This window comes from Argiope bruennichi, chromosome 7 (assembly GCF_947563725.1).
Source record: "Argiope bruennichi chromosome 7, qqArgBrue1.1, whole genome shotgun sequence".
Taxonomy (NCBI): domain Eukaryota; kingdom Metazoa; phylum Arthropoda; class Arachnida; order Araneae; family Araneidae; genus Argiope; species Argiope bruennichi.
Genome location: NC_079157.1, coordinates 98,542,297 through 98,562,207, shown reverse-complemented (window position 1 = coordinate 98,562,207; position 19,911 = coordinate 98,542,297).

Below are 19,911 nucleotides of genomic sequence, written 5' to 3'. Positions count from 1 at the left end.
AAGGATTGAAATCGGTTATTAAAAATTCTTCCCTGAAATACATTGGTTTAAATGGTTGATTGAGAAATCCGTAGAGATGTCAGAAAAATTATATTTATGTATTCTCTTTGAAGTTATTTGCATTTAGAGTAGATTTTAATGATTATTTCAGTTTGAATATGTAACTTAAATTAAAACGATCATACTTTATCTCTTATATATTACATTATCACGTGTTTTTCTTTTCGATATATTTTAGTTGTTGGTAATAAAATTCTACATTAACGTTTACATTATTTAATTTTTAACAATCAAATATTCGTTTAAAATTATGTTATATTTGTTTAATATCACCTTTTAGAAACAAAGACAAGACGCTTCAATAATTAATAAGTTACGCAACTGTAATAACATGTCACATTAATGAAATGACATGTCAAGGTTTCGTAAAATTGTAAATAATTTCATATTATTGTCAAAACTCGGTTAACTTAAAATTCTATTCAATTGCAAATACGGAATTAAATGTCTAATAGAAAATTGAATACAAGAAGCGTTTTCACTTACATTTGTCACTTCCTCCCAAAGTTGGTTAATGTCACTTATAATGGTATTAAAAATATCCATGTCCTGTAAAGAAAAAAAATAGGACCGTAAAATAACAACTAATAAAATCATTATCTTTATAGCACGCATGCATTCAAAACGTAAGTAGAAAAATGTACAGATACAATGATCATTTTAATAAAATTACATTTTCAATTTTCAGAGAGCACTTATTTCAATCGCATGTTATAAAAGAAAGAGATATAAGCGAATATTTACGAATGTACAATTCCAGAAGTTTAGTCTTAGATTTATAAAATTTTGTATGAGACAAAATGCAAACATTTGTTTCACCAATTTGATCCCGCATTACATTATTCTATTGCTTTTAATCATTTAGTAAAGAATTTGAGATTTCCAAATTCAAATGAATTTCTTTTATATAAATTTTGTTGTGCGTGTTCATTTGCATAGAAAATTTTGCAGACTAGATATGCTCTGATCAGAAAATAATTTTTTTCTAAAATGATGGCTAATAGATTCTGTAAGGTTATAGAACATTCGATTGTAGGACATTAAGATTTTAAATACACACAAATAAATTGTTCTTTGCTGAATTGCTTTTAAATTTTTGCTTTCAATTATGATATGAAAAAGAATTACGCGTCTTTGTAAATACCTCCATTTGTGACAAAGTCATTCCAAATTATATCGTATGAGCTTCACCTATTATTTTCGAGATGTTAATATTCACATAATGTTAATGATCTAGAAGTTCTCATTTAGAAAAATTCTGACAAATGTATAAAAATACCTCTTGACCTTTTCATGAAATGAACTGTTCGGTTACATTGTTTTATGAGCATGTTAAAATTATTGTGACTTGTCACTATGCAACGAAAAAACGCATTTATAAAACTGAACCGAAATAGTGATTGTAAAATTGCTCTTTAATCATTTGATTTTGAACTCGGTCTCCGTTTTGCTGTTATATATGCATAAAACAGTTTTGGAGGGTCTTCTGTCTCTAACGGTAGTTCCAAACTGGAAAGCGAATTTTCAACAAGAGTTGCAAAGAGAGAAAATATTATTCATTCCCGATAGATGTAAAAGATAAGAGAAAGAATTTCTGAAACTGATTTAAACTTTGAATTGAAAGTTTTCCAAAAAAATGTGATTTTATCTTTACAGTATTCTGCTTTGATTTGTGTTAAGAATATTGTAGCGTAAAAATACTGTATATAATTAAAATTTCTTTGAAAATCTTATACAAAAACTGTTTTTTTCGAAAATTTATATTCGATAATAAGCATTTCTAACGTTGGTGCTGTGAGGTCTTCTCAACTCAAGCTCCGATTGGTCTGAAAAAGACATGTTTCAAAAGTTAAATTTCCTGGACTGTTTAACCGAGCCAGAGCGTTTCTCCTTTCGACTTTTCGAGTATTAACACAATCTGATTTCCATTCAATTTTTTCTGCTGAAGTGAATTGGGCATGTGTTACAGACTTCTTCACGCTAAAATTGGTGACCAGAAGTGACTTGTTAAACATGTTTAGTATAGAATTCATTTATCATTGTTTTAACCTTGACGAAATTACTGTACTGCTGGCATACATATGGACAGTCCATCAATCTAAAGATATCAGAAACTGAATATCTCTGATTGTAGGTTTTTTACTGTAAAATTAAATTTTCCTATCTTGTTGCAACAACAAGTTATTGTCATCAGAGAAATGAAAAGATTAATAGAAAGTTAGTTCCAAAATTTTTCCTAATAAAAGCGTAGGAAGAATATTGTATGATTCTCAACATTTGAATTGCCGGGGAAGTAAAGAACCCCTTAGACATAGTTTCACTTAATAAATTGCAATCAAAATTTGCAGAAAATAAGTACTTTGTTTAAAAATCGTGTATTGAATTCAATAAAATAAGCAACATTCCATTAAGTTTCTTATATCTTAAAAGATTTGAGCGAATGCTTCGATTAATCAATTTTATAAGCGCTCGGAAAACGTTATTTTACTTTCGATTAACATAAAAACACCGCTCCAAACTATTTGCTATTCTAAACAACTTTATGAGAACTATTGATTAGAGGCGTTTGAAGAAAAAGAAATGTTAGTGCTGTACGTGCCAACTCGTAAGCATTTCCTTTGTCTAAACATTAAAGCAAGAGAAAAATCAAGCAAAGAATTTAGATGAAGTTGCCAGTTTGAAATATTTTAAATGTTTGAAGAATGGTTGGTTCCCGAATAGCATCTAGAGAAACAATTTTTTCAAAGTTTACTCTAGTTTACATGCGCAAATGTAAATGGTGCGCACCGAGCACCAATGCAGTTATTCGGTGCTATAAGATTAGACGTAATTAATTCTTCATCATTCTTTGATGAAATAACAATTTTTATAATCACAAATGATAAGATAATGGTTTAATATAGAGTCAGTCAAAATCGAGCATTATCGAAAAGGAAATGCTTATAAGTGTCATGCAATGAACTATTAAAAATACATTTGGGAAAAGATGCAGTGAGCGCTGTAACACTGCATCGGGAGTGAACAAGCCGCCACTGCGTCCATGGCTACAAAATATTGTTTGTAAGCTAGATTCAAATATCATAAGAAAGTGAAATTGATAATATTTTTGAAAGATTAATAATTATTTTCTGAGATTAATCTTCGTTAAGATATGATTCTGAAAGTGACAAGATTCTGGCAAGTAATTCTAATCTTGTTTTTATTAGTAATTATCCACCTGTGTTGACCAAGTTATAAGCCCTTTTAAATGTTTAGCTTCGAGTAAACTGGAAATCGTAATTTAATGCAGGATTTCCAGAATATAATTTTTAAGCAACAAATTGTTAGACGTCAATGCTTACAACAATTTTAATCGAGTATCAATTTGTTCATTAGTATATAACTCTTCCTAATAGTGTCATAATCCATTAACTCACAGAGGCCTTAGAAGCATTGTATTTGTATATTCTGACTTCCATTGTGTTTTAAATCTCATCTCTTATTTAAATTTTATATATAATGTCTTTCCTTAGGAAAAAAGAGACGAAAAACCAGTAAGTATTTGATAGATAAACGAAAACGCTTTGATCTACTGTTAAATATTAAATTTTTTTTTAATTATACATATATTAAAAATAGTTGAAATCTAGGAAAATTCGAGTGACATTAAATTAGTATTAATACGATTACTACTTTTTGAATTGCTAAAAATTAATTTGTACGTTTCGGTAGTTTTTGCTAGGAAATGCCACAATTTTTCATAATATTTAAATAAATTCTAATCAAAATAAAAATTATCCCGGGATGTGCATTCCCATCCTCCAAAATATATGAACCAAGATAAGTAGCTTTTGGTCAAGTGATACGGTCTATAGAGCGCCCACACATTTATTTTTAATAAAGAAACGATGCGCTAGATTTTTAAAAGTTTGTCTTGAAGAAACGAGAGAATACAATTTCTAAACTACATCTTTTTTAACTCATTAATTGATTATTTGATTAAATGTTAATCTTATTTATTAGAAAATTTATTGTAATTCTTGCGAATTTGAGAAAATGATTTTAAGATGTCCTAATTGAGGTTAAGAGTACCGTTAAAATCATCGTTTCAATACTTCCAAAATTTTCAGCAACAGTTTTGAGAAAATATAGATTTTGCAACAATTGAAGCAAGAGTCTTGGGTTAGAAAGACTATTTCTCATGTGAAGAGTACATTCAGCAATGGAATAATGAATTCATAAGGATGTCGATTGTTTCTCCATTTATATTTACCTCCTCTCACAGATTAAAATAGAATGGGGCATGTTGAAGCTGAACCAAGGAGTGTATCAGTTGATGATTCTATTGCGAGATTCCCACTAATGATACAGAAGAAAGAGCAGGTGGCGGGTGAGTAGATTTTACAGATATGTAAACAAATCTCCGTATATGAATCAAAATTTTGACTGCCTTCAAAAGTAAGTTAAAATGAAAAGAATTTCGTCTTAAATGTTAGTTAAAATAGTCAATATAAAAAAGGTGCAAAAGTGAAGAATTGATTATTATGTCAGAAAAATTGTGTGAATTGGATCAGAACAAGATGATTTCATACATTGATCATATTCATAAGTAAAAATAATTCTACGCGAGTGGACTCGAGAATGGCAATGGTACCTCGAATAGTGCTCGAGTACATTTAGTTTCATATTACGTTTTAAAATGTATAGGACTCATTCAAACGAAATCTCAAACATAATTATGCAGTAAAGAAGATGAATGGCCCATGATTCGAGATCAGGACAAATGGTAATAGGACAAAAATTTCTGATATGCTTACTACCATTATCTAAATGCAAAAAAAATAGTTTAAGGGAAAAAAAAGAAATTGCTTCGAATGTAAATGTTGCGTACTAAATTAGAAAGATACGGATGCGTACTTGAAAGAAAGATGCGTACTTGAAAGATACGGAAACGTAAGAAAATGCCATATTCGCCCAACTTCTAAGTTAAAATAATTAAAACATCTCATTCCCGGTTATATATTTTGCATATGCCTATCCCACATCCCTGAATCTTCAAAGATATGAAGTATTTAAAGATTGAACATAGGGCAAATGTGTTATTCAAGCGTTCATGTGAAGTAATTTTTCTAATGATCTCATTTCAGCTGAACGGAACCACCAATTTCTTTGTCATTAATATTATTACAATTATATTAATACCTTTTCCCATGTTGAAATACATACCAAAATTTCAAACAATCAAAATCCTGCTTTCAAAGTGTATTCAGTAATGCATATCCACTGCAAATTTAAAGTAAGAAAATAAGTCTTGCAAAATTCACAAGTATTAACAAATCAGGTGACTTCCCGCAAGTAGAACCATTTTCTCATATAAAAACTCGTTCAGCTTAGAAATATAAAAACCAATTCCGTTTTCAATATATGTAAAGAAAAATTTTCGAATCTTGTTAAATTTTAGAAGCTTTCATTTAATCTCACGCCTCCGTATTCTTGACATGTATTAAACAAATAATAATCTATATTGGATACCAACAATAGCACTGTACTTACTATGTCATCCAACTTAAGAGGGTTGTTTCTTCTTTTCTTATTCTTATAAGGCTTGAAGGGGGGCTCAGCCCCGGCTCTCTGAAAAGGAAAATTAAATATTTAACCGAGAACAAACATGGGCAAATACAAATTAGACTGAATAATAAATCTATAAATATTATAATCTATAAACAAATTTAAATACGCATGCTATGGAAATGTAGAATTATACAGTTGAGTACTCTGACAAGACTATAGAGAGCGCAATAGGTCTCTTCGAATTTCTGATTCACTAAAGAAATGTGTTGGGTTCTGATCATTTCCCCCTCATTATCGTTTCCTAGAAGAAGTACCAAAAACCTACAATGAATCACACCGACATGAAGCATCAAACACGAATTCTATGATCTTTACTAATAAAGATGAAATTGCACGCGCGCTGGCGCTCTACTGCCCATACCGTTTGATTTACAGTATATCTGGAAGAATGTATATCTGCTTATTAGAAAGCCTGGCATATATTACTTTGAAGAGTGATAATGTGCATTTCATAGTGTTTTACAAATTTTAATTAAAAAGTAACCGAACTCTCAACAATATTCTACGCTCAATTACGGAAATATACTTGCACAAATTATATCTTACATCTTTTCAAAAAATGCTTGTAAAAAGTTGTCCTCTAGGAAATATTTATAGTCGTAATTTTTTTTTTAATTCAAAAGCTTTCTATAATCATTTTAATTAATTTCCAACAATGGTTGGCTTCGAAAACGTTTCAATTTCAAGACAACATCGTTTCAAATTTTTGATCGAGTCATTTCATCCGATTTCTTATATTAAAAATCTTGTTCATGTTTACGCATTTTGTCAAAAGACGATATTATCTTCGATAATCTAAGTACTTGCATTTCTGAGTTATTGTTTTCATATTCTGGAAATATACACACCGACAACAACCAATCAGAAAATTTCCTCGCAGAAATCTGAATTTGTTTTTGTGAAATATAAAATAGTAAATTTAATCCATCTACTTCCTTGTAACTTCGGGTTACCGTGTTCACAGGAATAGTGACAAACAGCACTGACTAGGATTATTGTACAATATATATTATGAAAGAACTTCAAAAGTTCTTTTTAGCGCTTCTAATTTCCTTTTCACATATTAAAATTGCTTTGTTGTTCTAATTCATAAGAGTTTGGCTGTTTTTATTTCGATGTTTGGCTGGTTAAAACAACCCATATCTCTGTTGTATTAATAGTACGTTATGATTTTTTGGCATAAAGACTTTCTTAATACACTGGCTGAAATATTTTACTGACATAATAATTGATAGTATAATCGTTCATATAAATGTGAGTTTATAAAAAAATACAATTAAGACTAAATTTTTTTTATTTATTTCTAATAGCGGCAGTATACAGCTGTATATACGAAATCTTGTCAAAAGGGCAACATACGCTTCCGCTGCCAAGCTACTCGAGATATGTAGGCATTGCAAAGGCAAAAAAATGTTTAAAATGAGGTTGGGAAAATAGTTTGCTTGTGAATACTCGTAATATACAAAAACTTCCGTATTTTAAGTTTACATTATTTTCGAAACTACTTTTTTTTATAAGTTTGCCTTTTATATCTATTACGTCCTTATAAAAAATATTGCATGAATGTACCTTCTGTACCTTTAAAATTTAAGTGAGTTATGCTTAAATGAAAACATAGGGGAATCATATAGTGGATTGGAAGATATGAAGACTTAGAGAGAAATGCTTTTAGGAAAAGAAAAACCAGAATCTATCTACAACTGCAACGCGTTTGCTATATTTCTGCCCTTTCACACATGTATGCCATTGTAATAATATACATTTACATTTGAACTGAAAAATCAAAACATCGTGCTACTGATTTTCTAAAGGATAAATTTATGGACAGTTTCAAATACTATTATTGAGTTACGATCATGCAATGAATATATATCGATGGGAAAGATTCAAATTTTTATTCTTTCCGATCATTTTTTTTTTTTTTTTTTGCAGTTCTGCTTTCTACAGCACTAAAAAATATTCAGTGATTAAAATAAATCTTTGATTCCTGTTTCTTTTTGTGAAATTTATTTTCTTTGGCATGCAAACTTGTTTAATCATAGCCTATGATCCTATTTCTTCCTGAACTTCTTGTTCTTATGATTTTGCTGGTATACTATGTTTCTCTCACCATATTATGGTAAATCTAATTTAAAATTTGCTTTCAAAGTTTTAATAAATATATAATATTTTTTTAAATTAATACAAAACTGATTATCTTGTAAAAACTTTAATTTATAAGTATATATTGTAATATGATAGTAAGAACTTTAAATTCTCTCAATTTCAATGTCCGGTCTAGAGACTAAAGAAATTAAAAAAAAAATCCTTCGAATTTCCATAATCGAAATTCACCGAACTGCTAAACTGAAAAAAAGTACAAAAATTCGTCCTACTATAATTAGTTTCTTTTTCGTATTGTACTCAAAATTTACTGAAATTACTTTCTCTTATTCAAAGTATACAAAGAAAAATTATTATCTTAGAAAAATTCGAAATCCAGATTGAAAATTTTCCAAGATTCAGGCTTCACGAAGTCCGAAAATTATTTTTTTGGAATTACGTCTGTCAATAGCCGACTGAATTTGATAGATGGAAAAATTTGAACTATGTGGATGAAATTTCATATACAACTTCAGGCGGAATTTGTAAATTCATCAAATTTTCAGCGAAAGCTATTCGGAGAAAGTTTGTCTGTCCAGCTGCTCCGAGTTGAGACGAACACGGTGATTACGAAGTGTAAAAAGTATAAAATTTTATAAAAGCTCAATATAAAAATGTTAGTTCACAGGTTTATTAGTAAAACAGATTTTTATCATTCATCCAAATCTGAGTAAAGATTGGCCATTTATGTGCATATTTTTGTGTACTTAAGAATGCAGTAACAAACACTCCGGTGACAACTCACTGCTATGCCAGCGCAATAGTAAAGCCGTTTCTATACTTTTATTCTTATGAGAAAGCCTATTAAAAGAATTCCATTTCGTAATTAAGGCACGCTAAAATCCTTAAAAATCCTTAAAAGTGTGAAAGTGTTTATTTTGAAACTTTAGAGTCATTGCGGTACCTCAAAATGTACTCTAATATTTTTATAATTTTCATTTATCTTATCTTTACCAAAAAGCAAAAGGCTATTAAAAATTAAAAATCAAAAGATTTTGTAAAAACTTTAAAATATAGCAAAAATTTCAATTTTATGAAACTTTAACGTTCTTGTGGCACCTCAAGACCTACTCCAATATTTTTCATAATGATAATTTATTTCTTTTACACTAAAAGACAACTTTTCCACCCTATTGCAAATTAAAAATCAAAAATTGTTTGTTTTTTTTTCGTTCCGCCCTTCGGTCGAAAATTAAAATGCAATAGTTCTAGTTTCTTTATTCCTTTCTCGTGAGATTTTTTTTACTAAATAAGCTCCAACGCAAAAGGACAGTTTTTTAAAGTAAAAATATGCAATGGCGCTAAAAAGTAACTTGATTAAAGGTTAGGGATACTTAATTAAGAACTATATTGTCAATTCGATTATTTTATAGGAAGCTAAATAGATTAAATGTATTAAGATGTGCTTCAACTTTTTTCATCACAATACAAGTTTATATACACCTGAATTTCAGAAGACATTCCTTATATGCTGCTAAAAAAATAAACATATCACTAAACAAAATCAGAAGACAAGAATCAGCACGAAATTTAATTGCTGGGGAAGTCATAATAATGTAGATTTATAGAAAAATCTTAAACACTCAATCGTAATGAATAATACTAACTGCAGTGCTGATATCGATGTTCAAATATTTATACATTTTTCTGATATTAAAAAAGCAATCTCACCCTCGAATTTGGAACTCTTCTTTGTGGTGCGTCAGGTGGTGACTGTGGTGGTTCAGGTGGGGATTGAGGTGGTTCAGGCGGCGATTGAGTTGGCTCAGGTGGTGACTGAGGTGGCTCAGGTGATGGTTCTGGAATCTGCGGTGGTGCCTGGATGGCTTTATCAGCCTGAAAAGTATAACATTTTAACATACAGAATATCATTACTGTACACTAAGAATGTAGTCTTTGGCAGTTTGAAGCTAACTCATAAAATCTGAAAAAAATATTTTCCCTTCAAATGGTACCATTCTTATATTTTGGCGCAACATTATGATTAAGCTTAGATATTTTTAAAAAATGCTACTTGATATGAAAAAAGCGCAGAAAAATAATGAGTAGATACAGTTTATTTGAATCAGGCCGGAAAGATCTGAACTGAAGTCCTCTTAATGGCATACAGCATGCTTAAGCATACTATTTTAAGGAAAGCGAAGTCAGAAATTCAAGAAAATTCTTACCGTATTGGCGGCCGTTTCTTTTATTCTTTTATGCAGATCTTTGTTCTCTGCATCCAACTCATGAATACGCTGTTAAAGAGAAAAAAATTGTTTCACTTTAGCTTAGGAAATGAAATAAATATCAACTTAATGAATTTTATGAATTTAATGAAATGTGAACAGATTCAGACAAATGATACCATAAAGGAACAGCTGGGACAGCTTTGCGACATTTTTCTTTCAACACTTTTGTAAACTAGCCATGTGTCGAAAAAGCTCAAAATTTTCATAATCAATTTATCTTGTTTTGCGTTGCATGGAAATATGAAAATTTCAAAAAAATATCAGTGAAAAGTTCAATATGTAGCACTTCTACTACTAATCAAACATGAGCAAAAACTTCGCGATTTGGATAAAGTGGACATGCAGTTCTACTGAAGAAAAATCATAGTTTCAGAAGTTGAATGTTTATCCATATTTTTAATGCACCTTTGCCAAGTTGTATTAGTAAACCGAAATGTAAAATTTAAAATTAAATGATTCAGAAATGAAGTTGTACTCTGGCTTAAACAAAAGAGTCATTTTTAGTTCGATTTAAAATGAATGGACTTGACGAACCAATTAAGTTAACAACCAAAAATACTTGTTTAGCAAATTGAAAGCATACGCGCTGATTAAAACTTGTAAGCATAAACTAAGCATTAAAACCTGCAAAAAGGACTTTTCTTGAATTTCTCCTCTGTATGATTAAATCTTGCGCGGTTTTATTGCTTAATTCAAAATCTTTGGAGAAAATTAAATATTTTTTTTGAGACTTAACGTTTTCCCTGTTAAAGGTAATGGGAAAAAAATGCCGGTAATAATATTTTTTATGTACGAATGTGCAATCTATACTTATAATAAAGCTGTGTGTGTGTGTGTGTGTGTGTGTGTGTGTGTGTGTGTGTGTGTGTGTGTGTGTGTGTGTGTGTGTGTGTGTGTGTGTGTGTGTGTGTGTGTGTGTGTGTGTGTGTGTGTGTGTGTGTGTGTGTGTGTGTGTGTGTGTGTGTGTGTGTGTGTGTGTGTGTGTGTGTGTGTGTGTGTGTGTGTGTGTGTGTGTGTGTGTGTGTGTGTGTGTGTGTGTGTGTGTGTGTGTGTGTGTGTGTGTGTGTGTGTGTGTGTGTGTGTGTGTGTGTGTGTGTGTGTGTGTGTGTGTGTGTGTGTGTGTGTGTGTGTGTGTGTGTGTGTGTGTGTGTGTGTGTGTGTGTGTGTGTGTGTGTGTGTGTGTGTGTGTGTGTGTGTGTGTGTGTGTGTGTTGGTTGGCTCTCTACAGCTCAAACCGTTCCGTCAATAGCTACCAATTTTGGCACGTTTATACCTTGGAAGCCGGGAATGTGCATCTCGGAGCGAGTTTTTTGAATTTTTAAATTGAAATTGCAATTAAAAAATTATTTTGGCGTTTTTTCACTATAACTTCCAAAGATATTATCGCGCAGAAAGGATCATTACATCTAGTGAAAGTTCCAAAAAAAAATTTTTCAATGATACTAAAGTTTGAAAATATAAATTAATTTCCTATTTTTAACGAATTTTTAAATATATTTTAACTATTTTTTTCAACAAGTTATTGATATTCAACAAAATAAAATTTAACCTGCACGTGCAAGTTACGCATAGAAGGGAAAAAATTAGCTTTTATTATTATGTTGAACAAAAGCTCAGATTAAAATATAAATAAAATATAATTGGAAATTAAACACAAAAGTGCAATTTCCAGCACGTTTCTTTATGAATGAAATAAATACATACAAAAAATAATATTAAAGTTACAAAAAGCAAAAAAGGTTGAAATTTTATCGTGGAAAATTATAATCATTTAAGAAAAAACGACAGAAAAAATGGATATGATTAAACGCCTAATTTTTTATTTGTATAATACAGTTTAAAATGTTTTTGTGCGATAATAAGCTCCGACGAGTTTAAACCGTTTAAAAAAAAATCATTTGACTATATTATTACGCATGCGTCGATATTTAGAAAATGATTTTTCTCCTCACCCCAAAATCATTCTGGCTTCAAATCTCTCCCTAACTCCCCTCTCTTCCTCCCTTCAATTTTCTTTTTCCCCATCTCAAAATTGTTAGAATTCCAAAACTTTTTTTTTTTCCTTACAGCTAGAGAAATTCAGAATTGTATCTCCCACATTAACCGAAGTTCAAATTGCATAAATAATCAACTATTATTGTAAATTAAATATATAAACGTAATTTTCAGCACGTGTCTGTATGAAGTGAAAAATATCAGAAATATGGTATTTTCTAAAAAGTAAATGGAGGACCATTTTCTATGTTCTTTTGCAATATCTATATTATAACTCAATAAAACAGTTTAAGATAAACATGGCTTAATATATAAAGAACAATCACTACAATCAGCGCCCATTAGTTACTTTAGGGTATGCATCTGTAAGCAAAACGATCTAAATAAACTAAATAATTATATTTTATGTAACTTGTGTCAATAAATGCTCAATTGCTTTAAATTAAGAATTTAAAATTTTTACTTAAGTCCTCTGCCTTTGAATCATATTAAAAAAATATTCTTGAAATACCAGTATTTAAAAAAAACGTTGAACTTCAATCAATTAAATAAATCACTAAACTGAAAAATTGATAAAATTTGAATATAACAGGCGATTTTAAATCACTTCATTGACAGTCTTAAAGAAAATACGCTAATATTCTGCCAGAGTTTCTCGCCAGTGTTTGTCCTATGATTATGAAAATGTTGACTGTTCTAAAATTGATATAAAAAATTTAATAAATCGTTTAGATTTGATCGCAGAAGACAAACGTTTATTTATTTATTTAATAGTTGAAATGTCTAGAGTAGTTTGCAGGATATGATTCCTTAGGACAAAAAGACTAAAATTTAAACTTCATTATTTTTTCATAAGTACATTTATTGACTGAAATAAAATATAAAATAATATTGATATTATATACTTAAGAGGTTATATAAATTGCGAAAATTATTCTGCACTGCACATTTCAATGCCGAAAAATTGCTTTCAATTCCCATATTCTAAAAAGACATGACTGTTTTCAGTGAAAAATGTTTTTATATTAATAGCAGTTAAATATTTTCACTCTAAATTAAAGTTGAAATTTTATGGGCGCTGACAGAAAATGAAAGAGAGGTATGTAATACAATCAACAGAACTGTTTAAGGCCTACACAATAGTATGACTGAATTATATAACTATCTAAATCTGAAACTTAAAAATATTTTGCAAAATGCTTTTAAGAGACCAAGTTCCATAAAATATTTGATTGACAGTTTTATTAATCATTAATGTTGACGAACCGGCCGGTTGGTCGCCAAAGACGGCTAGTATAACAAATGCATCTCGGGAAGAATCACTTACAGGGAAAATTTTATGGGAAGATAATTTTTAGTAATAAGGAAATATTTTTATTCAAATGTCATTTCGTAGATTTCTAATTTCGCTTAAAAATACTCTTGATCGTTGAATAGCAAAAGAATATTTAAGATTTCCTACACTGTCAGTTACTTCTGTATGTTGTTGAAGATCTTAAAAGTTGTTATGCATTAAATTCTATTCATATTTGTAAATGTAAGAAGTTTTCGAGGTTTTTAGTTTTTAATTATATAAAGATAGGGAGCAAGTAAAAAATTGTAAATTAGATTTATCTTTCACTTGTGAATAACATTATGGATCCGATAATTCAAATTAAAAAAAACAAAACCTTTTTCTTGCTTAATGAAATGAGCTCTAAACAGATAAATGTAAAGCTATTTCCACAAACTCTGAAGACATTAGCAAAAGAAACATTATTACACGAGTTCAAAACATGACACTGGGTGTCTTTCTCTGGATTTGTTTTTTCTAAACCAAAGTGTTTTTTTTAAATCATCAGCCAAAATTGACTTTATCCATGCGAAAGGCATCTGAGCTCAATCACGTTAAGAATATTTTTAAAGAATAAATTTTCCATTGATATTATGATGCTATTCATTATGTGAAACTTCAAACGTTTCATATTTAATTTAATTTTCGCATTTATGCTCTTGAATTTAAATTTCATACGGTATATTGCACATAGCACAATTTATTTAATCTTCCCAATTAATAAAGTAGCAATGCATGTCTAATTGCACAAAATTATATATAATTCAATGCACAAAATTATGGATCCGCATTTTTTTACATTAAATCCAGTGGGAAGACGTTTATCTTCTTAGCAAGATATTTACAGATTGGCTTATCTGCAAATTGCGATGTGATTAAATATGTCATTCTTCACAAGAATATACTGGATACAACGCTGTAGAACTTGAGAATTACAACTTAATTGATAGATAATAATTTTAAAAAATTTTGTTCTACATTTTGGATTATTTAAATCAATTTTGGCATTTTTCTTCACTAACTTTGTGGCATATTATCACCGATATTTTATTTTTACCTTTTAAAATTCAAAGACTATACTTTTCAATTATAGTAATTTTTTTCGGTATAATTTTCTTATTTTCAAGAATTTTTGGATTATATGAAAGCAACCGCCTTTAAGTCACAGCTTGTATCTTAAATATTATTTTTCGGCATGCATATTAAGTTTATAAGAAAAATTTATATTCATGATGTTGTACATTATAAAAGCAGCTCCGAGTTAAGCCACACCACGAGACCCGGGAATTTAATAACACAACTGAAAAATAAAAAACTTACGACGTATCTTTATATACGATATATGCTTGTTAATAAAGAATGTTGAATAAAGCAATTTCCCTGTTGATTTTCGATAAGGAGATAAATAAAAAAAGAGCAAAGTAGCATTTTGAATAAATTCAAATTAACTTATTGACGCTGAAAGATGCAAATGGAATTTTTCTTCATCGAATTTCTCACAACGTATGAAAATAAATATATAAAAGTTGTTTCATACGATGAATTTTAGTTTTACAGTTCTTGTTTCTCGCTTAGCGTTAAACGAACCCGAGAGCTTTACAGATTAAGAACCGGTGATCAATAGCAATTCAAATATCTCAAATAGGAATAAGAACATTCTTCCACTGTCAATTTGAACATATGTGACTGTCGATTTTTTTAAATGGTGAACGTTAGTGAGCGGAAAACGATAATCAAGGGTAAAGTTCTTGATCAAGTGGATAATTTTAAAGATTTATTTTAGAGGTGCTAAATGCTATATCGAAAATTAAGATAATTGCGCAGTTTTTGACCACCACATGAAGAACTCATAGGTGGTCAAAAACTTATAGTGTAAAACTAATCTTATGCTACATAACAAAGACTAATGGAATTATTTTCCCCACAATGCAGATTTCAACATTACATATTTTCCTATACTTTAAAAACATTCCCAACTTCTTTAAAAAAAAATTTCAAACAATTAAATTCCAACCTCTTTAATATTTCATCAAGGAGTAAAATGGTGGGTATTTAATGTAGTTTAAATTCTTCACTACCTCCTTGACCTTTATTTTCTTTAAAAAAAAAAAATGTCTTTTAAAAATATTTTTGGAAGTGTTTCATTAGTTTAAAATAAATTTTCATTTTAAACAACTTTTCATTTAATTAGAATTTCAACATGGTTTTGATGCTATAAGTTATCTCCCTAAAATCTTATAGTAAATATTTTGACATAATAAAAGTTATGATATTAAATTATTTATTAAATTAACTATACAGTGACATGAAATTTCGTTTCCGCACTCACCCCCCCCCCCATTTTAATGATTTTGACAATAGGCTCCATAAAGAACTGCTTAACGATGTAATGCATAATTTTATCTCATTGTTAAATTTGTATTTTTTTTTATTGCTGAAGAACAAAAAATATGGAAGAATTATTGGCAGAAATCTTTGATGAATCTTCGAAATCTTGAAGAACAATAGAAATATAAAGCTTATGCTTCAAAATTTATATCGGTATTTGATTTTCGAAAGTTCCTTTCGTGGATGAAAAGCGGATTATTTTAACTGTCCCGAAACATTCATTAAATAATTATCAGCATTTGGGAAAAAAGATTTTATCGCTGACAATATCTTGGAGAGGTGATCAAATATCATTTGATCAAAGTCCTTAAAAATTACTCGATTTATTTAATACTGAAAGGACATTACACTAATCGGATTTTGTGCATGATAATATTCTGTTCAAATGTTTTTACATTAGACATTACACGTATAAATACTTTACTCCAAAAATACAGATATTATATGAGTTCATTTGATATCAAATGCACTTATCCATGCACTTATATTGTATGGCAATTTCCGGATGTTTTCTAACTAATCTTTACCAAACACTGGAAGGTTAAAAAATGAACAGTTTCAGAAATCACCGAGAACAACTATTTCGGATATATAAATATATCAAACATTGATAATTCTCCCAAATCCTTAATTAAAATGAAATAATTAACTTTAATTACTTCTCTGTATTGCTCCAAAAGAGCATCTTTTTCTGCATTGTCTCTCCTCAAGGCTCTGTTTTGCCTCTCCATCTCCTCTAGACGTCTTACCAGACTCAAGTGCTCCTTAAAGAAAGAAGAAAATATTAAATCAACATCTCGATTAAAACAGCACAGATTCAAAGTTCTTTTTTTCCAAAACTTTCTAAATCGCTAGGTTATTCCTTCTGCTTTTTAAAAAAAATTAAATTGAGTTTTAAATTCCCAATTCTTGAAAAAAATGAACTTTGATGAGGATATATTTTGGTAAGCAACACAGTTACCACAAAATAGATTTCATTTAGTTATTTTTTAGCCTAGAAATACATGCCGACTAATCCGGATATATTGATATCAATATTTATTGAATTATTTGTTATGTTGATTTAAGTTTTACTTCCGAAACTTGTCATAAATAGCATCCGTGACCATATTAATAATAGAATAATCTACTTTTGTAACAATGCTCTGAAAATCTATGATAGTCACAGCTCAAATATTCCAAAATATATAGCAAACGGTAAAACAAATGAAAAGAGAAACCGCAATAATTTTCAGTTAAAACCTAAATTAAAATAATAAAGAAATCTTATTATTATTTAACGTCGCATTTTAGCTTTTAAATTCAATTAAAATGGCCTATTTTGAATTATGAATATCTAAAACTGGCTGAGAAATTAAAGAACAAGCTCCCATATAAAAATATAAACGAATTGATGCCGCGCGCGTGTGTGTTCAGATACCGAAATGATAATTCAAAGTATCGCGCTTAATTTCACCCAGTTTTAAATTTTAATTTCGAAAATTTATTTAGGGTTTCATTTAATGATTTTTCACCCGTAGTTTTGTTTCTAATAATTGTAGAAATACAATTGCACTATCAAAAAGAGCAGATTGCCATCTTAAAGAAATTTGTTTTTCTTCTGACTTGAATGTCTGGATGTTCAAAAACTTAAATATTTATTTTTCAAGGAAAAGTTTCAAAATTCTGGTATTGGTCACTGTAATAATACATTTATATATTTCAAGCTTTTTGAGGTCATTATCTAAACAAATGGATCAAATTAAGAACAAGCATGATAAAAATGTCTTCATCTATTTTTAAATGTCGTTCAAATTGACTCAGATTTTTCGCTGATTCAGTTGGTTAAGCAATAAAATAGTTTCTTCACTCAAATAGTTTTCTTCACTGATTTCGCAAAAGTCAAATTAGAAAACTAAGAATCGTGAAAAGTTTTACAGATAAAAGTTAAGTGGAAGCAAAAATATGCCGAAATTTTTAATCAGTGATAACATCTCATAATTTAGGATTGTTTACAGATCTTAACGGGTGGATTTCTTTTAATTTAGATTGCAGAATTTCTATTATAAACTAGTTATCAATTAGAGGTACATTATTGCAAAATTTGGTTCGTTCAAAGTATCTGTGCAATGGTATAAATAGCAATCGAATTGCAACATATCATTATAGAGTAAAACCACTTTTCGTCTGCCAATTACGACATTTTATGCCATTAATATGCTGAGCTCTATCAATCGTATACCGTTTAAACTTAAATATAACAGCAAAGCAGAAAGCATTTTTAGTCAGCTTATAATTATGCAATAAAAGACAGAAATAAACTTTTGAAACTGTTTTTATTTCGCTTTTATAATGAGAGATTCACACCAGTAAGATATTTTGGCTGACAATTTTAGATTTAAAGGTACTGAAATAATCAGTTTGATATAATAAATTCCGATCGATGTAAATACTCAATTTTTATACATTTTAAAGCAGTATGTTAGTTTTCAATTTCTTTCTAAAATATACATCTGATACCAAATATACATTTGAACTAAGTATCAGTTTTCAATCATTGATTATAAATTAATGTCAGTTCATGCAATTTCAAATCATTTACATTAATTTTCGTAATTAATATAATTGAGATTTCCTTTTTTTCTACTAGAAATACATAGGCGTTGGATCGTGAACGACACCAACTGGAATTTCGTAGTAATCTTAAAAGTATCGAGCGTGATTCTCGGGAGTTTACGAATGAAAGTAGCAAGGTTTTGAATTTTAATGGCACAAACGCCAGTCTTACATCTGAACTCAATAGAAGGTATTTATTCTGACCAAGATTTAATATTATTAAAAATTACAGATAAGAAAAAACAGAACTACGAAAGAAGTTTAAAGGAATGAAGAATAAATCAAATAAGTCTGATTAAACCGATGTCAATAAGAAAGTTTTTAGAGAAAAAGGAGGATTTCACAGTAAATCTTTCAAGTTACCAACCATTAAAATACTTCATTCTTAAGTTAAAATCCTTCTAATCTGCTAAAATAGGTCTAACGGATAATAAATACTGTCGTCTGACAAGCACACTGGTGGTAGTTTGCCTTTTAATAAAGGATTATACGCAAAATCTGTGTGGAAAGTTCTTAGTCTTTTCAATTTTACAAATAAACTTCAAGAAGGAAAAACCGCAACTGCCCTTACAACGATGCTGTGGAAACTGCTCTAGTAACCTGGATATCACAGCCATATTCTCCGCTTTCTTTACGAGTGATTGAATACTCGTTTTTCATTCGAGATGCTCCCCAAATGAGTTTGTCGAAAAGGAAGGTTTTCTAAGAAAATTCAAACGATGTACGAGCGTATGCAATAGCTATGAGCTTAATGGCGATCTTTTGTATACCAGTCCTTAAAAAGATGTGTTGTCATTGCGGTTTTTGATTGGTGGCAATTTTTTTTTTTTTTTTTTTTTTTTTTTTTTAATCTATGAAAAAGAAACTTGATATTCTGCCTTGGGAATGAAAGCGTGTATGCGTGTTGGAAACCCTCCATATAATGCTAAATGAAGTGTAATTTATCATAGAACTGATCGTCTCTAATTGCATTTTCTTCTGGATACTGAAATACAGTATACATCTAGTATCCAGAATAATGGTATTAATTATAGTAGATGTTCTAAATATTATATAGTGGAATGGAGTCATTTTCAACGTTGATAATTTATTTCTGAAATTTTTTTTTACCATTGTGTGTTAAAGAAAGAAATATGTTTCAAACATTTTAGAACTAATGAATTACTATATCTTGATGCATGTAAAAAGGCTACACTATAGCTTTTCGAATCTGTAAATAATTCGTTCTTTATAAACCTTACAGAAAACGAAATATTTTAAAGAAAGGTAATCTACCGACTGTAAAATTGAGCAATGAACATATCTTCTTCAATGATTAAAACTTCAGCAGAGCCAACATGATTTCATTTTTAGAGCCATCCACAACTGAATGGAACGTAAGTACTATATACTTCATTTGGCAACAAAATAGCTTAAAATAAATAGAATCGGATATTAATTCAGAAATCTTGATAAAATGATTGATATTATTTTTGCCAAAATAATAGCCTCCTTTTCTTTTTGTAAAGTTTCCACATTTCCCATCACAAAATATTGTATTAAAATTATTGCATTCGA